The sequence below is a fragment of the Oncorhynchus tshawytscha genome, unplaced genomic scaffold (assembly GCF_018296145.1).
Source record: "Oncorhynchus tshawytscha isolate Ot180627B unplaced genomic scaffold, Otsh_v2.0 Un_scaffold_2590_pilon_pilon, whole genome shotgun sequence".
NCBI classification, from domain to species: domain Eukaryota; kingdom Metazoa; phylum Chordata; class Actinopteri; order Salmoniformes; family Salmonidae; genus Oncorhynchus; species Oncorhynchus tshawytscha.
The window spans coordinates 362,501-386,353 of record NW_024609800.1 but is presented as its reverse complement, the minus strand read 5'-3'; the positions used below and the strand labels follow the sequence as shown (position 1 = coordinate 386,353).

The following is a 23,853-nucleotide window of genomic DNA, read 5'->3' as shown; positions in this document are numbered from 1 at the left end:
AGGTGGTGGAGGAGGGAGGGTAGAGGTGGTGGAGGTGGGGGTAGAGGTGGTGGAGGTGGGGGTAGGTGGTGGAGGTGGGTGGAGGTGGGGGTAGAGGTGGTGGAGGTGGGGGTAGAGGTGGTGGGTGGTGGTGGGTGGTGGAGGTGGGGGTAGGGTGGTGGAGGGTAGAGGTGGTGGAGGTGGGGGTAGAGGTGGTGGAGGTGGGGGTAGAGGTGGTGGAGGTGGGGGTGGTGGAGGGGGGGTAGAGGTGGTGGAGGTGGGGGTAGAGGTGGTGGAGGTGGGTGGGGGTAGAGGTGGTGGAGGTGGGGGTGGGGTGGTGGGTGGGGGTAGGTGGAGGAGGTGGGGGGGGGTAGAGGTGGAGGAGGTGGGGGGGTGGTGGTGGAGGTGAGGTGGTGGTGGAGGTGAGGGTAGAGGTGGTGGAGGTGGGGGTGGGGGTAGAGGTGGTGGAGGAGGTGAGGGTAGAGGTGGTGGAGGTGGGGGTGGTGGAGGTGGTGGAGGTGGGGGGTAGAGGTGGTGGGTGGTGGGGGGGGTAGAGGTGGTGGAGGTGGGGGTAGAGGTGGTGGAGGTGGGGGTAGAGGTGGTGGTGGAGGTGGGGGTAGAGGTGGGGGTGGGGGTAGAGGTGGTGGAGGTGGGGGGAGGTGGTGGTGGAGGTGAGGGTAGAGGTGGTGGAGGTGGGGGGGTAGAGGTGGTGGAGGTGGGGGGGTAGAGGTGGTGGAGGTGGGGGTAGAGGTGGTGGAGGTGGGGGTAGAGGTGGTGGAGGTGGGGGTAGAGGTGGTGGAGGTGGGGGTGAGGTGGTGGAGGTGGGGGTAGGTGGTGGTGGTGGAGGTGGGGGTGGAGGTGGGGGGTGGGGGTAGAGGTGGTGGAGGTGGGGGTAGAGGTGGTGGAGGTGGGGGTAGAGGTGGTGGTGGAGGTGGGGGTAGAGGTGGTGGAGGTGGTGGGGGTAGAGGTGGTGGAGGTGGGGGAGGTGGTGGGGTGGTGGAGGTGGGGGGGTGGAGGTGGGGGTGGAGGTGGGGGTAGAGGTGGTGGAGGTGGGGGTAGAGGTGGTGGAGGTGGTGGTGGAGGTGGTGGTAGAGGTGGTGGTGGGTGGAGGTGGTGGGTGGAGGTGGGGGTAGGTGGTGGTGGAGGTGGGGGTAGGGTGGTGGTGGGGGGGGTAGAGGTGGTGGAGGTGGGGGTAGAGGTGGTGGAGGTGGGGGTGAGGTGGTGGTGGTGGGGGTAGGTGGTGGTGGAGGTGGGGTGGGGGTAGAGGTGGTGGAGGTGGGGGGTAGGTGGTGGTGGAGGTGGGGGTAGAGGTGGTGGAGGTGGGGGTAGGGTGGTGGAGGTGGTGGTGGAGGTGGAGGTGGTGGTGGAGGTGGGGGTAGAGGTGGTGGAGGTGGTGGTGGAGGTGGTGGAGGTGGGGAGGTGGGGGTAGGGTGGTGGAGGGGGGTAGAGGTGGTGGAGGTGGGGGTGGTGGGTGGTGGTGGAGGTGGAGGGTAGAGGTGGTGGTGGGGGTAGAGGTGGTGGAGGTGGGTGAGGGTAGAGGTGGTGGTGGGGGGTAGAGGTGGTGGAGGTGGGGGTAGAGGTGGTGGTGGGGTAGAGGTGGTGGGTGAGGTGGTGGTGGTGGGGTAGGTGGTGGGGTGAGGGTAGAGGTGGTGGTAGAGGTGGTGGAGATGGGGGTAGAGGTGGTGGAGGTGGGGGTGGAGGTGGTGGAGGTGGGTGGTGGGGTGGAGGTGGTGAAGGAGGTGAGGGTAGAGGTGGTGGTGGGGGTGGAGGTGGTGGAGATGGGGGGTGGGGTAGAGGTGGTGGAGGTGGGGGTAGAGGTGGTGGTGGAGATGAGGGTAGGGGGTGGTGGGGTGGTGGGGGTGGGGGTGGTGGTGGAGGAGGGGGTAGAGGTGGGAGTGGGGGTAGAGGTGGTGGTAGAGATGAGGGTAGGGGTGGTGGAGGTGGGGGGGGGTGGGGTAGAGGTGGTGGTGGAGATGAGGGTAGGGGTGGTGGAGGTGGGGGTAGAGGTGGGGGTGGTGGTGGAGGTGGGGGTGGTGGTGGAGGTGGGGGGTGGTGGGTGGAGATGGTGGTGGAGGGTAGGGGTGGTGGTGGTGGTGAATGTAGGAGTGGTGGAGGTGGTGGTGGAGGTGGTGGTGGAGGTGAGGGTGGTGGAGGTGGTGGTGGTGGTGGTGGTGGAGGTGGTGGAGGGTGGTGGTGGAGGTGGTGGTGGTGGAGGTGGGGGTAGAGATGGTGGTGGAGATGCGGGTAGGGATGGTGGAGGTGGGGGGGTGGTGGTGGAGATGGGGTGGGGGTGGTGGAGGTGGGGGTAGAGGTGGGGGGTGAGGTGGTGGTGGAGGTGGGGGTGGAGGTGGGGGGGATGGGGGTAGGTGGTGGTGGAGATGAGGGTAGGGGTGGTGGTGGTGGTGAATGTAGGGAGTGGTGGAGGTGGTGGTAGAGGTGGTGGTGGAGGTGAGGGTAGGGGTGGTGGAGGTGGTGGTAGAGGTGGTGGAGGTGAGGGTAGAGGTGGTGGTGGTGGAGGTGGGGTGGAAGTGGTGGAGGTGGAGGGTAGAGGGTGGTGGTGGGAGGTGGTGGTAGAGGTGGGGGGGTAGAGGTGGTGGAGGAGGTGGGGTGGGGTGGTGGTGGTGGAGGGTGGAGGTGGGGGTGGTGGTGGAGGTGGGGGGTGGAGGTGGTGGGAGGTGGTGGTGGGTGGTGGGTGGGGGTAGGGTGGTGGTGGAGGTGGTGGGGTAGAGGTGGTGGTGGAGGTGGAGGTGAGGGTAGGGGGGGTGGAGGTGGTGGTAGAGGTGGGGGGTGGTGGTAGAGGTGGTGGTGGAGGTGGGGTAGGGGGTGGTGGTAGAGGTGGGTGGTGGTGGTGGAGGTGAGGGTAGGGGTGGTGTGGTGGTGGTAGAGGTGGGGTGAGGTGGTGGTGGAGGTGAGGGTAGGGGTGGTGGTAGAGGTGGTGGTGGAGGTGAGGGTAGGGGGGTGGTGGTGGGTGGTGGAGGTGGGGGGGGGTAGAGATGGTGGTGGTGGAGGTAGAGGTGAGGGTAGGGGTGGTGGAGGTAGAGGTGTGGGTAGAGGTGGTGGTGGAGGTGAGGGTAGGGGTGGTGGAGTTGAGGGTAGAGGTGGTGATGGTGGAGGTAGAGGTGGTAGAGGTGAAGGTAGAGGTGGTAGAGGTGAGGGTGGAATGACTCCCTAGGTATGTGATGATGTGATGATGGTGTATAAAAGTTGTGTTGGGAAGGTGGATTTGGCCAGCTGGTGGCTCTGTGATCTCCAGCTGGCTGGCCACTGACTCACACACACTCACACACACACACACACACACACACACACACACACACACACACACACACACACACACACACACACACACACACACACACACACACACACACACACACACACACACACACACAATGTAATAACAAAGACAAGCATGCACGCAAATGCAAGGACACCCCCCACACACACACAAACCTGCTAACATATCAAAAACAATAAGATATTTGTGTGTATGTGTCCATGATACACCCATCATCCCACCTATACATACGCAAGCACATAAAAACAACATACACACACCATCCCACCCACTCTACTCCACGGCACGCCACAGTGCACCTGAGAGCTACAAGCCATTTAGTAGTGATTAGTCACAACAACATCTGCAACAGCACAGCCAACAGCTGATCCCAAATCTGTGGCCATCTCACATACAACATGGGGCTCGTTTATGAAGACGTTCCAACAGCTGATCCTAGATCAGAGTTCTAGAGGACGAGGACTCAGTTCCTTGACCGGGGGATGTCTGGTAGGGGTGTATCTCAATAGTCTAAAGTGGCATCCTCTCCTCGTCTCCTTACTACGTACTATGTGACAGAACAAGACATGATGGGAAAGCTGTCATTCCTTTGACTATTCAGGTCAGTGCAGATGAAGGAAAGGAGACAAGGAGACAAAGCTACTTCAGTCTATTGAGATGGACCTTCTTTCAATCAGCAGCCCCACTGGAAACCAGGAAGCTGAACACTCTGGGACATGCAGTACTTCAGCATGTACCTTCTAGGTGTGTATCATGACCTGTCCAGTGTGACACCTGTAACACCTGGTCGTTGTGTGTGTGTGTTCCACGATGATGTGAGCCAATGGAATGTGCCAAATAAATGTTCCGGGCCCAGACGTTGGACTTTGGTCTGCAATGATGGGTTGAAGGCCTAGTGTTCTGTTTAGGAGAGACAGCACCTGTCTGAATACAATGTAGCCCAGGTGGACTCCGCCCCCTCAGCCGGGAGCAGACGGTTAAAATAAATAATGTTTTTGTACCCCGGCCAACCCCGGCCGACACTGGGCCAATCATCCAGGATGTGATGCAACCTGGATTCGAACCAGGGACTGCAGTGACACCTCTTGCACTGAGATGGAGTGCCTTAGACTGCTGCGACACTCGGGAGCCCTAATGCCCACGATGTTACCATGACGACAGGATCTAAGGGACTCTATGTTCCCCTAACACCACCTTTAATTCCCTTGCTTCCTCCCTCCATCTCTCTGTGTAATAGTCTCTATCCCTCCCTCTATATCTCTCTGTGTAATAGTCTCTATCCCTCCCTCCATCTCTCTCTCTCTCTCTGTGTAATAGTCTCTATCCCTCCCTCCATCTCTCTCTGTGTAATAGTCTCTATCCCTCCCTCCATATCTCTCTCTCTCTCTGTGTAAGTCTCTATCCCTCCCTCCATATCTCTCTCTCTCTCTGTGTAATAGTCTCTATCCCTCCCTCCATCTCTCTCTCTCTCTCTGTGTAATAGTCTCTATCCCTCCCTCCATATCTCTCTCTCTCTCTCTCTCTCTGTGTAATAGTCTCTATCCCTCCCTCCATCTCTCTCTCTCTCTGTGTAATAGTCTCTATCCCTCCCTCCATATCTCTCTCTCTCTCTCTCTCTGTGTAATAGTCTCTATCCCTCCCTCCTCCATCTCTCTCTCTCTCTCTGTGTAATAGTCTCTATCCCTCCCTCCATCTCTCTCTCTCTCTGTGTAATAGTCTCTATCCCTCCCTCCATATCTCTATCTCTCTCTGTGTAATAGTGTCTATCCCTCCCTCCATCTCTCTCTCTCTCTCTGTGTAATAGTCTCTATCCCTCCCTCCATCTCTCTCTCTCTCTGTGTAATAGTGTCTATCCCTCCCTCCATCTCTCTCTCTCTCTCTGTGTAATAGTCTCTATCCCTCCCTCCATATCTCTATCTCTCTCTGTGTAATAGTGTCTATCCCTCCCTCCATCTCTCTCTCTCTCTCTCTGTGTAATAGTCTCTATCCCTCCCTCCATATCTCTCTCTCTCTCTCTGTGTAATAGTCTCTATCCCTCCCTCCATCTCTCTCTCTGTGTAATAGTCTCTATCCCTCCCTCCATATCTCTATCTCTCTCTGTGTAATAGTGTCTATCCCTCCCTCCATCTCTCTCTCTCTCTGTGTAATAGTCTCTATCCCTCCCTCCATCTCTCTCTCTCTCTCTGTGTAATAGTCTCTATCCCTCCCTCCATCTCTCTCTCTCTCTCTCTGTGTAATAGTCTCTATCCCTCCCTCCATCTCTCTCTCTCTCTGTGTAATAGTCTCTATCCCTCCCTCCAGCTCTCTCTCTCTCTGTGTAATAGTCTCTATCCCTCCCTCTCTCTCTCTCTCTCTCTCTCTCTGTGTAATAGTCTCTATCCCTCCCTCCATCTCTCTCTCTCTCTCTGTGTAATAGTCTCTATCCCTCCCTCCATCTCTCTCTCTCTGTGTAATAGTCTCTATCCCTCCCTCCATCTCTCTCTCTCTCTCTCTGTGTAATAGTCTCTATCCCTCCCTCCATCTCTCTCTCTCTCTGTGTAATAGTCTCTATCCCTCCCTCCATCTCTCTCTCTCTCTGTGTAATAGTCTCTATCCCACTAGACTATATTCCACTAGAGTAGATTCCACTAGAGTAGATTCCACTAGAGTAGATAACACTAGACTAGATTCCACTAGAGTAGATTCCACTAGATTAGATTCCACTAGAGTAGATTCCACTAGAGTAGATTCCACTCGAGTAGATTCCACTAGACTAGATTCCTCTAGAGTAGATTCCACTAGAGTAGATTCCACTAGAGTAGATTCCACTAGAGTAGATTCCACTCTCCTCATTGATTTCAATCTCATATTGTCCTACTTGACTAGTTGGGTGACTAATGCCCTGTCATATCTCACTGAAATCCCCAGACAATGTCTATAAGTGTCTACAGCATGATGTGATAATCATCATAGGATACACTCCCAGTCTGACAGAACACTGCCAATCCCCATCCTCTGATGGACTGATTGACTGCAGAAGGAAAAACACTGTTTGTGATGAAACAACTCTCTTTTGTCCTTTGAGGTGTGTAACTCTCTGTGTAATAGTCTCTATCCCTCCCTCCATCTCTCTCTCTCTCTCTGTGTAATAGTCTCTATCCCTCCCTCCATCTCCATCTCTCTCTCTCTGTAATAGTCTCTATCCCTCCCTCCATCTCTCTCTCTGTAATAGTCTCTATCCCTCCCTCCATCTCTCTCTCTCTCTCTGTGTAATAGTCTCTATCCCTCCCTCCATCTCTCTCTCTCTCTCTCTCTGTGTAATAGTCTCTATCCCTCCCTCCATCTCTCTCTCTCTCTGTGTAATAGTCTCTATCCCTCCCTCCATCTCTCTCTCTCTCTCTGTGTAATAGTCTCTATCCCTCCCTCCATCTCTCTCTCTCTCTGTGTAATAGTCTCTATCCCTCCCTCCATCTCTCTCTCTCTCTCTGTGTAATAGTCTCTATCCCTCCCTCCATCTCTCTCTCCCTCCATCTCTCTCTGTGTAATAGTCTCTATCCCTCCCTCCATCTCTCTCTCTCTCTCTGTGTAATAGTCTCTATCCCTCCCTCCATCTCTCTCTAGTCTCTATCCCTCCCTCCATCTCTCTCTCTCTGTGTAATAGTCTCTATCCCTCCCTCCATCTCTCTCTCTCTGTGTAATAGTCTCTATCCCTCCCTCCATCTCTCTCTCTCTCTCTCTCTGTGTAATAGTCTCTATCCCTCCCTCCATCTCTCTCTCTCTCTCTCTGTGTAATAGTCTCTATCCCTCCCTCCATCTCTCTCTCTCTCTCTCTGTGTAATAGTCTCTATCCCTCCCTCCATCTCTCTCTCTCTCTCTGTGTAATAGTCTCTATCCCTCCCTCCATCTCTCTCTCTCTCTCTCTCTCTCTCTCTGTGTAATAGTCTCTATCCCTCCCTCCATCTCTCTCTCTCTCTCTCTCTCTCTCTCTGTGTAAGTCTCTATCCCTCCCTCCATCTCTCTCTCTGTGTAATAGTCTCTATCCCTCCCTCCATCTCTCTCTCTCTCTCTGTGTAATAGTCTCTATCCCTCCCTCCATCTCTCTCTCTCCCTCTCTCTCTCTCTCTCTGTGTAATAGTCTCTATCCCTCCCTCCATCTCTCTCTCTCTCTCTCTGTGTAATAGTCTCTATCCCTCCCTCCATCTCTCTCTCTCTCTCTGTGTAATAGTCTCTATCCCTCCCTCCATCTCTCTCTCTCTCTCTGTGTAATAGTCTCTATCCCTCCCTCCATCTCTCTCTCTCTGTGTAATAGTCTCTATCCCTCCCTCCATCTCTCTCTCTCTCTCTGTGTAATAGTCTCTATCCCTCCCTCCATTCCTCTCTGTCTGTCTCTCTCCATGTCCCCTCTCTCTTTTCTATCGGACTTCCTCTGTCTGTCTCTCTACTCTTTTTTTCTATGTCTCCTATCTCTGTGTCTTTGCCTCTTCCACCCTCCTTCTGACCCCCCCCTTTTCTGTACTCTCTCAATCTATCACCTTTCTTCTTAAGATTGAGTGATTGATCTTAGCGTGTCCTTTCAGCTCCCTGTAGCCCAGTAACCTTGGGGGAGAACGTCGCAGAGCGCCTCACAACAATGGCTGCCCTGTTCTGACAGAGAGAGGCAGAGAGAGAGAGAGAGAGAGAGAGAGAGAGAGAGAGAGAGAGAGAGAGAGACCGAATCACCCAAACACTAGGGGCCAGGAAGTTCACCTGCAACCTGGGGAGGGAGGGATGGAGGGAGAAGAGAGCAGAGAGGGATGGAGGGATAGGTGGTGGTCTATGGAGACAAAGCTCCTGTCACAGACAGGTAGGGGGGAGAATGAGGAAGACTCTTATCTGGCTGACATAATTCTGACTTCACTGCAGGGCTAGGCAGGCTCCCACCCACCTCTACTCTCTAGGGGCGCAGTGCTGTACATGCATCTATTCTACAACACACTGTCTTTCTTCACAACACATACACACACCATAAATCACACATACCTGTCCAGGACAATACACAATATAGTGTGTGTGTGTACAACAATGTAGATGGTGCATGAAGTAGGTGATAGGAAGTTAAAGCAGATAGTTAACTCAGATCAGTCATTGGTTGACTGACTGGCATCGAGCAGCAGATCAACTAGACTACAAGGGAACTGATAAGATGTGATGATGATGGTATATGGCTTCATGTATTCCATTTACACAGTACAATGAGTTCATACAGGAAGGTGTGTTAAGGGTTTTATCAATGCAGAAAGGCCTGTTATCAGCCCTCGTACCAGTCCCCAGTGTGATCAATGAGCAGAGAGTGGATGAGACTACTCCCTCTATCACAGCCACAATATCTACCTGTCACCAGCTAGAGTGGAGGGGAGGTGTGTGTGTGTACGCGATACATGCCTCTCTCACTCACTCACGCACGCCCGGACACACACACACACACACACACACACACACACACACACACACACACACACACACACACACACACACACACACACAGTGTTTCAACATCAACTCATTCTCTGATTTATCGTTAGATCTCTTCATCTCAAGCTGAGAACAGTTCTGCAGGGGAAATAGAGATTCCACTAGAGTATATTCCACTAGAGTAGATTCCACTAGACTAGATTCCACTAGACTAGATTCCACTAGACTAGATTCCACTAGAGTAGATTCCACTAGAGTAGATTCCACTAGACTAGATTCCACTAGACTAGATTCCAATAGAGTAGATTCCACTAGACTAAATTCCACTAGAGTAGATTCCACTAGAGTAGATTCCACTAGAGTAGATTCCACTAGACTAGATTCCACTAGACTAGATTCCACTAGAGTAGATTCCACTAGAGTAGATTCCACTAGAGTAGATTCCACTAGACTAGATTCCACTAGAGTAGATTCCACTAGACTAGATTCCACTAGAGTAGATTCCACTAGAGTAGATTCCACTAGAGTAGATAACACTAGACTAGATTCCACTAGAGTAGATTCCACTAGACTAGATTCCACTAGAGTAGATTCCACTAGAGTAGATTCCACTAGACTAGATTCCACTAGAGTAGATTCCACTAGAGTAGATTCCACTAGAGTAGATAACACTAGACTAGATTCCACTAGAGTAGATTCCACTAGACTAGATTCCACTAGAGTAGATTCCACTAGAGTAGATTCCACTAGAGTAGATTCCACTAGAGTAGATAACACTAGACTAGATTCCACTAGAGTAGATTCCACTAGACTAGATTCCACTAGACTAGATTCCACTAGAGTAGATTCCACTAGAGTAGATTCCACTAGAGTAGATTCCACTAGACTAGATTCCACTAGACTAGATTCCACTAGAGTAGATTCCACTAGAGTAGATTCCACTAGAGTAGATTCCACTAGAGTAGATTCCACTAGACTAGATTCCACTAGACTAGATTCCACTAGACTAGATTCCACTAGAGTAGATTCCACTAGACTAGATTCCACTAGAGTAGATTCCACTAGACTAGATTCCACTAGAGTAGATTCCACTAGACTAGATTCCACTAGAGTAGATTCCACTAGAGTAGATTCCACTAGACTAGATTCCACTAGAGTAGATTCCACTAGACTAGATTCCACTAGAGTAGATTCCACTAGACTAGATTCCACTAGACTAGATTCCACTAGAGTAGATTCCACTAGAGTAGATTCCACTAGAGTAGATTCCACTAGACTAGATTCCTCTAGAGTAGATTCCACTAGAGTAGATTCCACTAGAGTAGATTCCACTAGAGTAGATTCCACTAGACTAGATTCCTCTAGAGTAGATTCCACTAGAGTAGATTCCACTCTCCTCATTGATTTCAATCTCATATTGTCCTACTTGACTAGTTGGGTGACTAATGCCCTGTCATATCTCACTGAAATCCCCAGACAATGTCTATAAGTGTCTACAGCATGATGTGATAATCATCATAGGATACACTCCCAGTCTGACAGAACACTGCCAATCCCCATCCTCTGATGGACTGATTGACTGCAGAAGGAAAAACACTGTTTGTGATGAAACAACTCTCTTTTGTCCTTTGTTTTTCATACCATCATTCTCCTCTTCCTCTGTCCTTTCCCTTCTGTTTGTTTTAACACACACACACACACACGCACGCACGCACGCGCACACACACACACACACACACACACACACACACACACACACACACACACACACACACACACACACACACACACACACACACACACACACACACACACACACACACACACACACACACACACACACTGCCACACACTGCCACATCAGTGCTATATCGGCGCGTGCCTTTCTTCTGTGTGTGTGCGTGTACTCGTGTGTGTGTGTGTGTGGTATATTATTGAGCCAAAACACTCATAAAAGGCAGTGCATGGGGGATTCCAGTCATTAAGGGAATCAGGCTAGTGGAGTGCTTGTTGTTCTTATTTCAGCTTGGCTGCTTTTCGGTACCACCCCTTCACACACATGCTCCCTCTCTTCCTGGTCACTGGTGTTGATTTGCTCAGCAGACGCCTCTTATCTGGGCCGATGGGGACGGTTTGTATTACCATCTACCAGACTAGTAACATTAGAGGGCTTTAAAGGAGCGCGGGCCGCCATCACTGTCTCTTTGTGCACAGCATGTTGGGTAACATACACACAGAGCTAACAACTGTCTGGACGTGGATTGATGTGGTTACACAACAAGATATCTCCCAAAGTCACGACTTAAACTAAAGAACAAGACTGAGCAGTACCAAACTACCCCTCACAGCCTGTTCTATGTAGTCGGTACTATATCCCAGGTCCTGGCTGTTGGGGTGCTGTGCAGAGGGCTGAGGTGGGCATAGAAACCCCCAGGCCAGGAGGGCACCTTTGAGGTTGCTCTGCCCTCCAACCCAGGCTGGCAGCACCCAGAGAGAGATAGAGAGTTGACTGAGGTAAACAGCATCATCATAACATTACAAATCTGTGGTAGAAAACAACATTCTAAAAGTACAAAGCTGCTCTGTGACTCACAGTCTACTAAAACACAGTCTACTAACACACACCATGAAAGTCCTTTATACCGGCCAGCACTGGTCACAGCTACTCAGATGGAACAACTCGCTCATACTCACACACACACATACACAAGTAACTGAACAAACACACACACTAGCATACAAACACACTACACACATTTCTACACACACACAGCAGCATGTGGAAAAGCGTTTATCAGTAGCAGAGGTTGTTCTGGACAATAGGCAGCAGTGTGAGAGGCTCTGCGAGGATAAAGGAAGGTTTCATTATAAACCAAAGTGATTCAGAGAGGAGGGATTTTTATGACTTGAAAGCTGTTGGCACGTGCTCTGTCTCTCCCCGGGAGGGCGAGGACGAACGGAGGCACTGGCCGTGCCAGCTGCAGCCCACGCCATCTCTCCCGACACGCCTCCCGTTTGCCGCCGCCCGCCGCCGCGAGGGAAAGCCCTCAGAGGTAGCAGATGATGATTAGACGAGACACACTACAGACACCCCACACCCTAAAAACACTACAGACACCCTACACCCCTAAAAACACTACAGACACCACACCTCTAAAAACACTACAGACACCACACCTCTAAAAACACTACAGACACCCCACACCTCTAAAAACACTACAGACACCCCACACCCCTAAAAACACTACAGACACCCCACACCTCTAAAAACACTAGACACCCCACACCTCTAAAAACACTAGACACCCCACACCCTAAAAACACTACAGACACCCCACACCTCTAAAAACACTACAGACACCCCACACCTCTAAAAACACTACAGACACCCCACACCTCTAAAAACACTACAGACACCCCACACCTCTAAAAACACTAGACACCCCACACCTCTAAAAACACTACAGACACCCCACACCTCTAGAAACACTACAGACACCCCACACCTCTAAAAACACTACAGACACCCCACACCTCTAAAAACACTAGACACCACACCTCTAAAAACACTACAGACACCCCACACCTCTAAAAACACTACAGACACCCCACACCTCTAAAAACACTACAGACACCCCACACCTCTAAAAACACTACAGACACCCCACACCTCTAAAAACACTACAGACACCCCACACCTCTAAAAACACTACAGACACCCCACACCCTAAAAACACTAGACACCCCACACCTCTAAAAACACTAGACACCCCACACCTCTAAAAACACTAGACACCCCACACCTCTAAAAACACAGACACCCACCTCTAAAAACACTAGACACCCCACACCTCTAAAAACACTAGACACCCCACACCTCTAAAAACACTACAGACACCCCACACCCCTAAAAACACTAGACACCCCACACCTCTAAAAACACTAGACACCCCACACCTCTAAAAACACTAGACACCCCACACCTCTAAAAACACTAGACACCCCACACCTCTAAAAACACTACAGACACCCCACACCTCTAAAAACACTAGACACCCCACACCTCTAAAAACACTACAGACACCCCACACCTCTAAAAACACTACAGACACCCCACACCTCTAAAAACACTACAGACACCCCACACCTCTAAAAACACTACAGACACCCCACACCTCTAAAAACACTACAGACACCCCACACCTCTAAAAACACTACAGACACCCCCACACCTCTAAAAACACTACAGACACCCCACACCTCTAAAAACACTACAGACACCCCACCTCTAAAAACACTACAGACACCACACACCTCTAAAAACACTACAGACACCCCACACCTCTAAAAACACTACAGACACCCCCACACCTCTAAAAACACTACAGACACCCCACACCTCTAAAAACACTAGACACCACACCTCTAAAAACACTACAGGCACCTCACACCTCTAAAAACACTACAGACACCCCACACCTCTAAAAACACTACAGACACCCCATACCTCTAAAAACACTACAGACACCCACATCTCTCAAAACACTAGACACCACACCTCTAAAAACACTACAGACACCACACACCTCTAAAAACACTACAGACACCACACACCTCTAAAAACACTACAGACACCCCACACCTCTAAAAACACTACAGACACCCCACACCTCTAAAAACACTAGACACCACACCTCTAAAAACACTACAGACACCCCACACCTCTAAAAACACTACAGACACCCCACACCTCTAAAAACACTACAGACACCCCACACCCCTAAAAACACTACAGACACCCTACACCCCTAAAAACACTCCAGACACCCCACACCCTAAAAACACTACAGAACCCCACACCTCTAAAAACACTACAGACACCCCACACCCCTAAAAACACTAGACACCCCACACCTCTGAAAACACTAGACATCCCACACCTCTAAGAACACTACAGACACCCCACACCTCTAAAAACACTACAGACACCACACCTCTAAAAACACTAGACACCCCACACCCCTAAAAACACTACAGACACCCCACACCTCTAAAAACACTACAGACACCCCACACCCTAAAAACACTAGACACCCCACACCTCTAAAAACACTAGACACCCCACACCTCTAAAAACACTAGACACCCCACACCTCTAAAAACACTAGACACCCCACACCTCTAAAAACACTACAGACACCCCACACCTCTAAAAACACTACAGACACCCCACACCTCTAAAAACACTAGACACCCCACACCACCTCTAAAAACACTACAGACACCACACACCTCTAAAAACACTACAGACACCCCACACCTCTAAAAACACTACAGACACCACACACCTCTAAAAACACTACAGACACCCCACACCTCTAAAAACACTACAGACACCCCCACACCTCTAAAAACACTACAGACACCCCACACCTCTAAAAACACTAGACACCACACCTCTAAAAACACTACAGACACCACACACCTCTAAAAACACTACAGACACCCCACACCTCTAAAAACACTACAGACACCCCCACACCTCTAAAAACACTACAGACACCCCACACCTCTAAAAACACTAGACACCACACCTCTAAAAACACTACAGGCACCTCACACCTCTAAAAACACTACAGACACCCCACACCTCTAAAAACACTACAGACACCCCATACCTCTAAAAACACTACAGACACCCACATCTCTCAAAACACTACAGACACCCCACAACTCTAAAAACACTACAGAAACCACACACCTCTAAAAACACTACAGACACCCCACACCTCTAAAACACTACAGACACCCCACACCTCTAAAAACACTACAGACACCCACACTCTAAAAACACTACAGACACCCCACACCTCTAAAAACACTACAGACACCACCCACCTCTAAAAACACGACAGACACCCCACACCTCTAAAACACTACAGACACCCCACACCTCTAAAAACACTACAGACACCCCACACCTCTAAAAACACTACAGACACCCCACACCTCTAAAAACACTACAGACACCCCACACCTCTAAAAACACTACAGACACCCCACACCTCTAAAAACACTACAGACACCCCACACCCCTAAAAACACTACAGACACCACACACCTCTAAAAACACTACAGACACCCCACACCTCTAAAAACACTAGTAGAGGTGGTAGCAGTACTACAGGGGTTGGAGTGGAGGGTTAGAGAGGAGAGTTAGAGAGGAGGGTTAGAGAGGGGTGTTAGAGAGGAGGGTTAGAGAGGAGGGTTAGAGAGGTGGATTAGAGGGGGGTGTTAGAGAGGAGGGTTAGAGAGGAGGGCACTAAAGTAATACTGAAAAAAAATGGCAAAAGAGGGGTTAGAGAGGAGGGTTAGAGTGGAGGGTTAGAGAGGAGTTTTAGAGGGGGAGAGGAGGGTTAGAGAGGAGGGTTAGAGAGGAGGGTTAGAAAGGAGTTTTAGAGAAGGGGTTAGAGAGGAGGGTTAGAGAGGAGTTTTAGAGGGGGTTAGAGAGGAGGGTTAGAGAGGAGGGTTAGAAAGGAGTTTTAGAGAAGGGGTTAGAGAGGAGGGTTAGAGAGGAGTTTTAGAGGGGGTTAGAGAGGAGGGTTAGAGAGGAGTTTTAGAGGGGGGGTTAGAGAGGAGGGTTAGAGGGAAGTTTTAGAGAGGGGGGTTAGAGTGGATGCATGCAGAGCAGAATTAGGCCGATACCCACTAATTATCAAAATCCAGAAAAGAGCTGTTAAATTCTACAACCACCTAAAAGGAAGCGATTCACAAACCTTCCATAACAAAGCCATCACCTACAGAGAGATGAACCTGGAGAAGAGTCCCCTAAGCAAGCTGGTCCTGGGGCTCTGTTCACAAATACAAACACACCATACAGAGCCCCAGGACAACAGCACAATTAGACCCAACCAAATCATGAGAAAACAAAAAGATAATTACTTAACACATTGGAAAGAATTAACAAAAAAACAGAGCAAACTAGAATGCTATTTGGCCCTACACAGAGAGTACACAGCAGCAGAATACCTGACCACTGTGACTGACCCAAAATTAAGGAAAGCTTTGACTATGTACAGACTCAGTGAGCATAGCCTTGCTATTGAGAAAGGCCGCCGTAGGCAGACATGGCTCTCAAGAGAAGACAGGCTATGTGCTCACTGCCCACAAAATGAGGTGGAAACTGAGCTGCACTTCCTAACCTCCTGCCCAATGTATGACCATATTAGAGAGACATATTTCCCTCAGATTACACAGATCCACAAAGAATTCGAAAACGAATCCAATTTTGAAAAACTCCCATATCTATTGGGTGAAATTCCACAGTGTGCCATCAAAGCAGCAAGATTTGTGACCTGTTGCCACGAGAAAAGGGCAACCAGTGAAGAACAAACACCATTGTAAATACAACCCATATTTATGCTTATTTATTTTATCTTGTGTCCCTTAACCATTTGTACATTGTTAAAACACTGTATATATATATATAATATGACATTTGTAATGTCTTTGTTGTTTTGAAACTTCTGTGTGTGTAATGTTTACTGTTAATTTTTGTTGTTTTTCACTTTATATATTCACTTTGTATGTTGTCTACCTCACTTGCTTTGGCAATGTTAACACATGTTTCCCATGCCAATAAAGCCCTTGAATTGAATTGAATTGAGTGGAGGGTTAGAGTGGAGGGTTAGAGAGGAGTTTTAGAGAGGGAGTTAGAGAGGAGGGTTAGAGAGGAGGGTTAGAGTGGAGGGTTAGAGAGAAGTTTTAGAGGGGGGTTAGAGAGGAGGGTTAGAGAGGAGGGTTAGAGAGGAGGGTTAGAGTGGAGGGTTAGAGAGGAGGGTTAGAGAGGAGGGTTAGAGAGGAGGGTTAGAGTGGAGGGTTAGAGAGGAGGGTTAGAGAGGGGGTTAGAGAGGAGGGTTAGAGAGGAGGGTTAGAGAGGAGGGTTAGAGAGGGGGGGTTAGAGAGGAGGGTTAGAGAGGAGTTTTAGAGAGGGGGTTAGAGAGGAGGGTTAGAGAGGAGGGTTAGAGAGGAGGGTTAGAGAGGAGGGTTAGAGAGGGGGTTCGAGAGGAGTTAGAGAGGAGGGTTAGAGAGGGGGTTCGAGAGGAGGGTTAGACAGGAGGTTAGAGAGGAGAGTTAGAGAGGAGGGTTAGACAGGATGGGGGAGTGTGTGTGGCAGACTGGAGCACCTGAGGAGCGTGCGGGTGGTGTGTTGACCTGTGTGATCTGCTGCAGATAGACAGGCCAAGGGAGATATTTACACACAGTCAGCCAGGGACAAACCACCTGAGTAGAGAAAGTGGGGGGAGAGGAGGTGAGGGGTCTGGACTGAGCATGTAGGGCTGAAGTTCTGCATACACAGACACATCAACACACCCTAAGCCACAACACCACTAATACTGTCTTGCTTCAGTGCACTGCCAGTAACAGTACACACTGCTCATATGGTTCACGTGGGTATCCACCCGGTTTCATCTTGCATAACAAACAAGGGTGATAAACCAGGGTGATATAACTGAGCCAAAGGGCAAAGTCATATAGATATAGAAACCAACAACTTTGTTCCCCATTGGAGCTGTACCACTGATAATAACTATAGTATCACTGCAGAATCACCACTATATCAGCCAGACCAACAGTCAATGCTGCCAGACGGCTTTTCTAACTAACTGGCTTATATGGGTGGGACCCACCAACCTGGACTACCTTGGACCCTGACAACCAACAGAGAGAGAGAGAGAGAGAGAGAGAGAGAGAGAGAGAGAGAGAGAGAGAGAGAGAGAGAGAGAGTAGAGAGAGGAGAGAGAGAGAGAGAGAGAGGTAGAGAGAGGTAGAGAGAGAGGTAGGTAGAGAGAGAGGAGAGGTAGAGAGAGAGAGAGAGAGGAGGTAGAGAGAGAGAGACAGAGAGAGAGGTAGAGAGAGAGAGAGAGAGAGAGTAGAGAGGTAGAGAGAGAGAGAGAGAGAGACAGAGAGAGAGTAGAGAGATAGACAGAGAGAGAGGTAGAGAGAGGCAGAGAGAGAGAGGTGAGAGACAGAGAGGGTAGAGAGAGAGCTAGAGAGAGAGACAGCTGAGAGGGTTAGCTGAATAGCAGACAGCTGAGAGGGACAATACTGACAGAGACAGAGAGAAAATACTGCTGAATAGCAGACAGCTGAGAGGACATACTGCTGAATAGCAGACAGCTGAGGGGTTACAATACTGCTGAATAGCAGTTGAGGAGGGTTACAATACTGCTGAATAGCAGACAGCTGAGAGGGTTAGCTGAATAGCAGACAGCTTTACAATACTGCTGAATAGCAGACAGCTGAGGAGGGTTACAATACTGCTGAATAGCAGACAGCTGAGGAGGGTTACAATACTGCTGAATAGCAGACAGCTGAGGAGGGTTACAATACTGCTGAATAGCAGACAGCTGAGGAGGGTTACAATGCTGCTGAATAGCAGACAGCTGAGGAGGGTTACAATACTGCTGAATAGCAGACAGCTGAGGAGGGTTAAAATGCTGCTGAATAGCAGACAGCTGAGGCCCACAGCTCCCACTGTCCTCCACTCCTCACACTTAATGAAGCCCACTTTCTCTATCTCATACAGACACACACAGTAAACATACACATGCACTCACACACACACACGCACGCATGTACACGTACACACACTGACTGGACGATTAAATAGTATTTATGACCTCTCCCACTGCTCTCCATGGGGCTGACTATTCCCCTAAGGACAAAGAGGATAATGATGTGGGCAGAGGCCCTGACAGCCCATTCCTCTGCTCTGACTACTGCTACTGGAACACTCACAATTACCATTCAAATAGACCAGTCTCTTCAGATGGTCTACATAGCATTATCCATTAGCCTTCTCAGTTAGCCTTCTCAGAGGAGTATGCAGTGACTAGTGCATATTACTTTCCTGCCTGGTCAGGATGTGACATGGTCAGGATGTGACATGGTCAGGATGTAACCAGCTGGTCAGGATGTGACATGGTCAGGATGTAACCAGCTGGTCAGGATGTGACATGGTCAGGATGTGATCTGGTAAGTATGTGATCTGGTCAGGATGTGACCAGCTGGTCAGGATGTGACATGGTCAGGATGTGACATGGTCAGGATGTAACCAGCTGGTCAGGATGTGACATGGTCAGGATGTAACCAGCTGGTCAGGATGTGACATGGTCAGGATGTGACCTGGTCAGGATGTGACATGGTCAGGATGTGACATGGTCAGGATGTAACCTGGTCAGGATGTGACCTGGTCAGGATGTGACATGGTCAGGATGTAACCAGCTGGTCAGGATATGACCTGGTCAGGATGTGACATGGTCAGGATGTAACCTGGTCAGGATGTGACATGGTCAGGATGTAACCAGCTGGTCAGGATGTGACATGGTCAGGATGTAACCAGCTGGTCAGGATGTACCCAGCTGGTCAGGATGTGACCTGGTCAGGATGTGACCTGGTCAGGATGTGACCTGGTCAGGATGTGATCTGGTCAGGATGTGACCTGGTCAGGATGTGACATGGTCAGGATGTGACCTGGTCAGGATGTGACATGGTCAGGATGTAACCAGCTGGTCAGGATGTGACATGGTCAGGATGTGATCTGGTCAGGATGTGACATGGTCAGGATGTGACATGGTCAGGATGTGATCTGGTCAGGATGTGACCTGGTCAGGATGTGACATGGTCAGGATGTAACCAGCTGGTCAGGATGTGACATGGTCAGGATGTAACCAGCTGGTCAGGATGTGACATGGTCAGGATGTGATCTGGTCAGGATGTGACCAGCTGGTCAGGATGTAACCAGCTGGTCAGGATGTGATCTGGTCAGGATGTGACCTGGTCAGGATGTGATCTGGTCAATATGTGACCTGGTCAGGATGTGACATGGTCAGGATGTGACCTGGTCAGGATGTGACATGGTCAATATGTGATCTGGTCAGGATGTGACCTGGTCAGGATGTGACCTGTACAGGATGTGATCTTGTCAGGATGTGATCTGTACAGGATGTGATCTGGTCAGGATGTGATCTGGTCAGGATGTGACCTGTACAGCATGCGATCTGGTCAGGATGTGATCTAGTCAGGATGTGATCTAGTCAGGATGTGACATGGTCAGGATGTGACCTGGTCAGGGTGTGATCTGGTCAGGATGTGACATGGTCAGGATGTGACCTGGTCAGGATGTGACCTGGTCAGGATGTGATCTTGTCAGGATGTGACCTGTACAGGATGTGATCTGGTCAGGACGTGTGACCTGGTCAGGATGTGACCTGTACAGCATGTGATCTGGTCAGGATGTGACATGGTCAAGATGTGATCTGGTCAGGATGTGACCTGGTCAGGATGTGACCTGTACAGGATGTGATCTTGTCAGGATGTGATCTGGTCAGGATGTGATCTGGTCAGGATGTGATCTGGTCAGGATGTGACATGGTCAAGATGTGATCTGGTCAGGATGTGACATGGTCAGGATGTGATCTGGTCAGGATGTGATCTGGTCAGGATGTGTGCAGAACATGGTACTTTGCCAAAGGTTCCAGTGAGGTCAGTAGAGAGAGTAGAGAGAACAGAGAGAACAGAGAGAACAGAGAGAACAGAGAGAGTAGAGAGAACAGAAATAGTAGAGAGAACAGAGAGACCAGAGAGAACAGAGAGAACACAGAGAACAGAGAGAGTAGAGAGAACAGATTGAGTAGAGAGAACAGAGAGTGTAGAGAGAGCAGAGAGTAGAGAGAACAGAGAGAGTAGAGAGAACAGAGAGAGTAGAGAGAACAGAGTGAGTAGAGAGAACAGAGAGTGTAGAGAGAGCAGAGAGTAGAGAGAACAGAGAGAGTAGAGAGAACAGAGAGTGTAGAGAGAGCAGAGAGTAGAGAGAACAGAGAGAGTAGAGAGAACAGAGAGAGTAGAGAGAACAGAGTGAGTAGAGAGAACAGAGAGTGTAGAGAGAGCAGAGAGTAGAGAGAACAGAGAGAGTAGAGAGAACAGAGAGTAGAGAGAGTAGAGAGAACAGAGAGTGTAGAGAGAGCAGAGAGTAGAGAGAACAGAGAGAGTAGAGAGAACAGAGAGTAGAGAGAGTAGAGAGAACAGAGAGTGTAGAGAGAGCAGAGTAGAGAGAACATAGAGAGTAGAGAGTAGAGAGCAGAGAGAGCAGAGAGAGTAGAGAGTAGAGAGAACAGAGTGAGTAGAGAGAGTAGAGAGAGCAGAGAGAGTAGAGAGAGTAGAACGAGTAGAGAGAGTAGAGAGAACAGAGTGAGTAGAGAGTAGAGAGAGTAGAGAGAGTAGAGAGAGTAGAACGAGTAGAGAGAGTAGAGAGAACAGAGTGAGTAGAGAGTAGAGAGAGTAGAGAGAGCAGATAGATTAGAGAGAGCAGGGAGATTAGAGAGAGTAGAGAGAGCAGAGAGAGTAGAGAGAGCAGAGAGAGTAGAGAGAGCAGAGAGAGCAGAGAGAGTAGAGAGAGCAGGGAGAGTAGAGAGAGTAGAGAGAGTAGAGAGAGCAGAGTAGAGAGAGCAGAGAGAGTAGAGAGAGTAGAGAGAGCAGAGAGAGTAGAGAGCGTGACAAGGTTGTTTTAGTGGGCTGTCTCTGCCTGGGGATCCCACAACAGACAGACACAACATCTGACTAACACATGATGTCACCAAGTTAACATGTCCTGTCTTACCCTGTGTATTCATTCTCCCTCTCTTTTCACTGTCACTCTCTCTCTCTCTCTCTCAATCTCAATTCAAGGGGCTTTATTGGCATGTCCCTCCCTCTCTCTCTCTGTCTCTCCATCCCTCCCTCTCTCTCTGTATTTCTGTATCTCCATCCCTCCCTCTCTCTCTCTGTCTCTCCATCCCTCCCTCTCTCTCTCTGTATCTCTGTATCTCCATGCCTCCCTCTCTCTCTCTCTGTCTCTCCATCCCTCCTTCTCTCTCTCTCTGTCTCTCCATCCCTCCCTCTCTATCTCTCTGTCTCTCCATCTCTCTGTATCTCTGTCTCTCCATCCCTCCCTCTCTCTCTGTCTCTCCATCCCTCCCTCTCTCTCTCTCTCTCTGTCTCTCCATCCCGCTCTCTCTGTATCTCTGTCTCTCCATCCCTCCCTCTCTCTCTCTCTGTCTCTCCATCCCTCCCTCTCTCTCTCTGTCTCTCCATCCCTCCCTCTCTCTCTCTGTCTCTCCATCCCTCCCTCTCTCTCTGTATCTCTGTCTCTCCATCCCTCCCCTCTCTCTCTGTATCTCTGTCTCTCCATCCCCCCTCTCTCTCTCTGCATCTCTGTCTCTCCATCCCTCCCTCTCTCTCTCTGTATCTCTGTCTCTCATCCCTCCCTATCTCTCTCTGCATCTCTGTCTCTTCATCCCTCCCTCTCTCTCTCTGTATCTCTGTCTCTCCATCCCTCCCTCTCTCTCTCTGTATCTCTGTCTCTCCATCCCTCCCTCTCTCTCTCTCTGCATCTCTGTCTCTCCATCCCTCCCTCTCTCTCTCTGTATCTCTGTCTCTCCATCCCTCCCTCTCTCTCTCTGTATCTCTGTCTCTCCATCCCTCCCTCTGTATCTCTGTCTCTCCATCCCTCCCTCTCTCTCTCTGTATCTCTGTCTCTCCATCCCTCCCTCTCTCTCTGTCTCTCCATCCCTCCCTCTCTCTCTCTGTATCTCTGTCTCTCCATCCCTCCCTCTCTCTCTGTCTCTCCATCCCTCCCTCTCTCTCTCTGTATCTCTGTCTCTCCCCCTCTCTCTGTATCTCTGTCTCTCCATCCCTCCCTCTCTCTCTCTGTATCTCTGTCTCTCCATCCCTCCCTCTCTCTCTGTATCTCTGTCTCTCCCCCTCTCTCTGTGTCTCCATCCATCCCTCCCTCTCTCTCCGTATCTATGTCTCTCCATCCCTCCCTCTCTCTCTGTGTCTCCATCCCTCCCTTTCTCTCTGTATCTCTGTCTCTCCATCCCTCCCTCTCTCTCTCTCTGCATCTCTGTCTCTTCATCCCTCCCTCTCTCTCTCTGTATCTCTGTCTCTCCATCCCTACCTCTCTCTCTCTGTATCTCTGTCTCTCCATCCCTCCCTCTCTCTCTCTCTGCATCTCTGTCTCTCCATCCCTCCCTCTCTCTCTCTGTATCTCTGTCTCTCCATCCCTCCCTCTCTCTCTCTGTATCTCTGTCTCTCCATCCCTCCCTCTGTATCTCTGTCTCTCCATCCCTCCCTCTCTCTCTCTGTATCTCTGTCTCTCCATCCCTCCCTCTCTCTCTCTCTCTGTCTCTCCATCCCTCCCTCTCTCTCTCTGTATCTCTGTCTCTCCATCCCTCCCTCTCTCTCTGTCTCTCCATCCCTCCCTCTCTCTCTCTGTATCTCTGTCTCTCCCCCTCTCTCTCTCTATCTCTGTCTCTCCATCCCTCCCTCTCTCTCTCTGTATCTCTGTCTCTCCATCCCTCCCTCTCTCTCTGTATCTCTGTATCTCCATCCCTCCCTCTCTCTCTGTATCTCTGTCTCTCCCCTCTCTCTCTGTGTCTCCATCCATCCCTCCCTCTCTCTCCGTATCTATGTCTCTCCATCCCTCCCTCTCTCTCTCTGTATCTCTGTCTCTCCATCCCTCCCTCTCTCTCTCTGTATCTCTGTCTCTCCATCCCTCCCTCTCTCTCTCTGTATCTCTGTCTCTCCATCCCTCCCTCTCTCTCTCTGTATCTCTGTCTCTCCCCCTCTCTCTCTGTCTCTCCATCCCTCCCTCTCTCTCTCTCTCTCTCTGTGTCTCCATCCATCCCTCCCTCTCTCTCCGTATCTCTGTCTCTCCATCCCTCCCTCTCTCTCTGTGTCTCCATCCCTCCCTCTCTGTGTCTCCATCCCTCCCTCTCTCTCTGTCTCTCCATCCCTCCCTCTCTCTCTGTCTCTCCATCCCTCCCTCTCTCTCTGTGTCTCCATCCCTCCCTCTCTCTCTGTGTCTCTCCATCCCTCCCTCTCTCTCTGTATCTCTGTCTCTCCATCCCTCCCTCTCTCTCTCTCTGTATCTCTGTCTCTCCATCCCTCCCTCTCTCTCTGTATCTCCATCCCTCCCTCTCTCTCTGTATCTCTGTCTCTCCATCCATCCCTCCCTCTCTCTCTCTACATCTCTGTCTCTCCATCCCTCCCTCCTCTCTCTGCATCTCTGTCTCTCCATCCCTCCCTCTCTCTCTGTATCTCTG

At 50.2% G+C, this 23,853-nt stretch overlaps 1 protein-coding gene across 3 annotated transcripts in view; it reads right to left on the bottom strand.

The window, feature by feature from the left end:
* prkar1b (protein kinase, cAMP-dependent, regulatory, type I, beta) overlaps positions 1 to 23,853 on the bottom strand; it is a 207,807-nt gene that overhangs the window by 87,264 nt on the left and 96,690 nt on the right. The window lies entirely within an intron of this gene.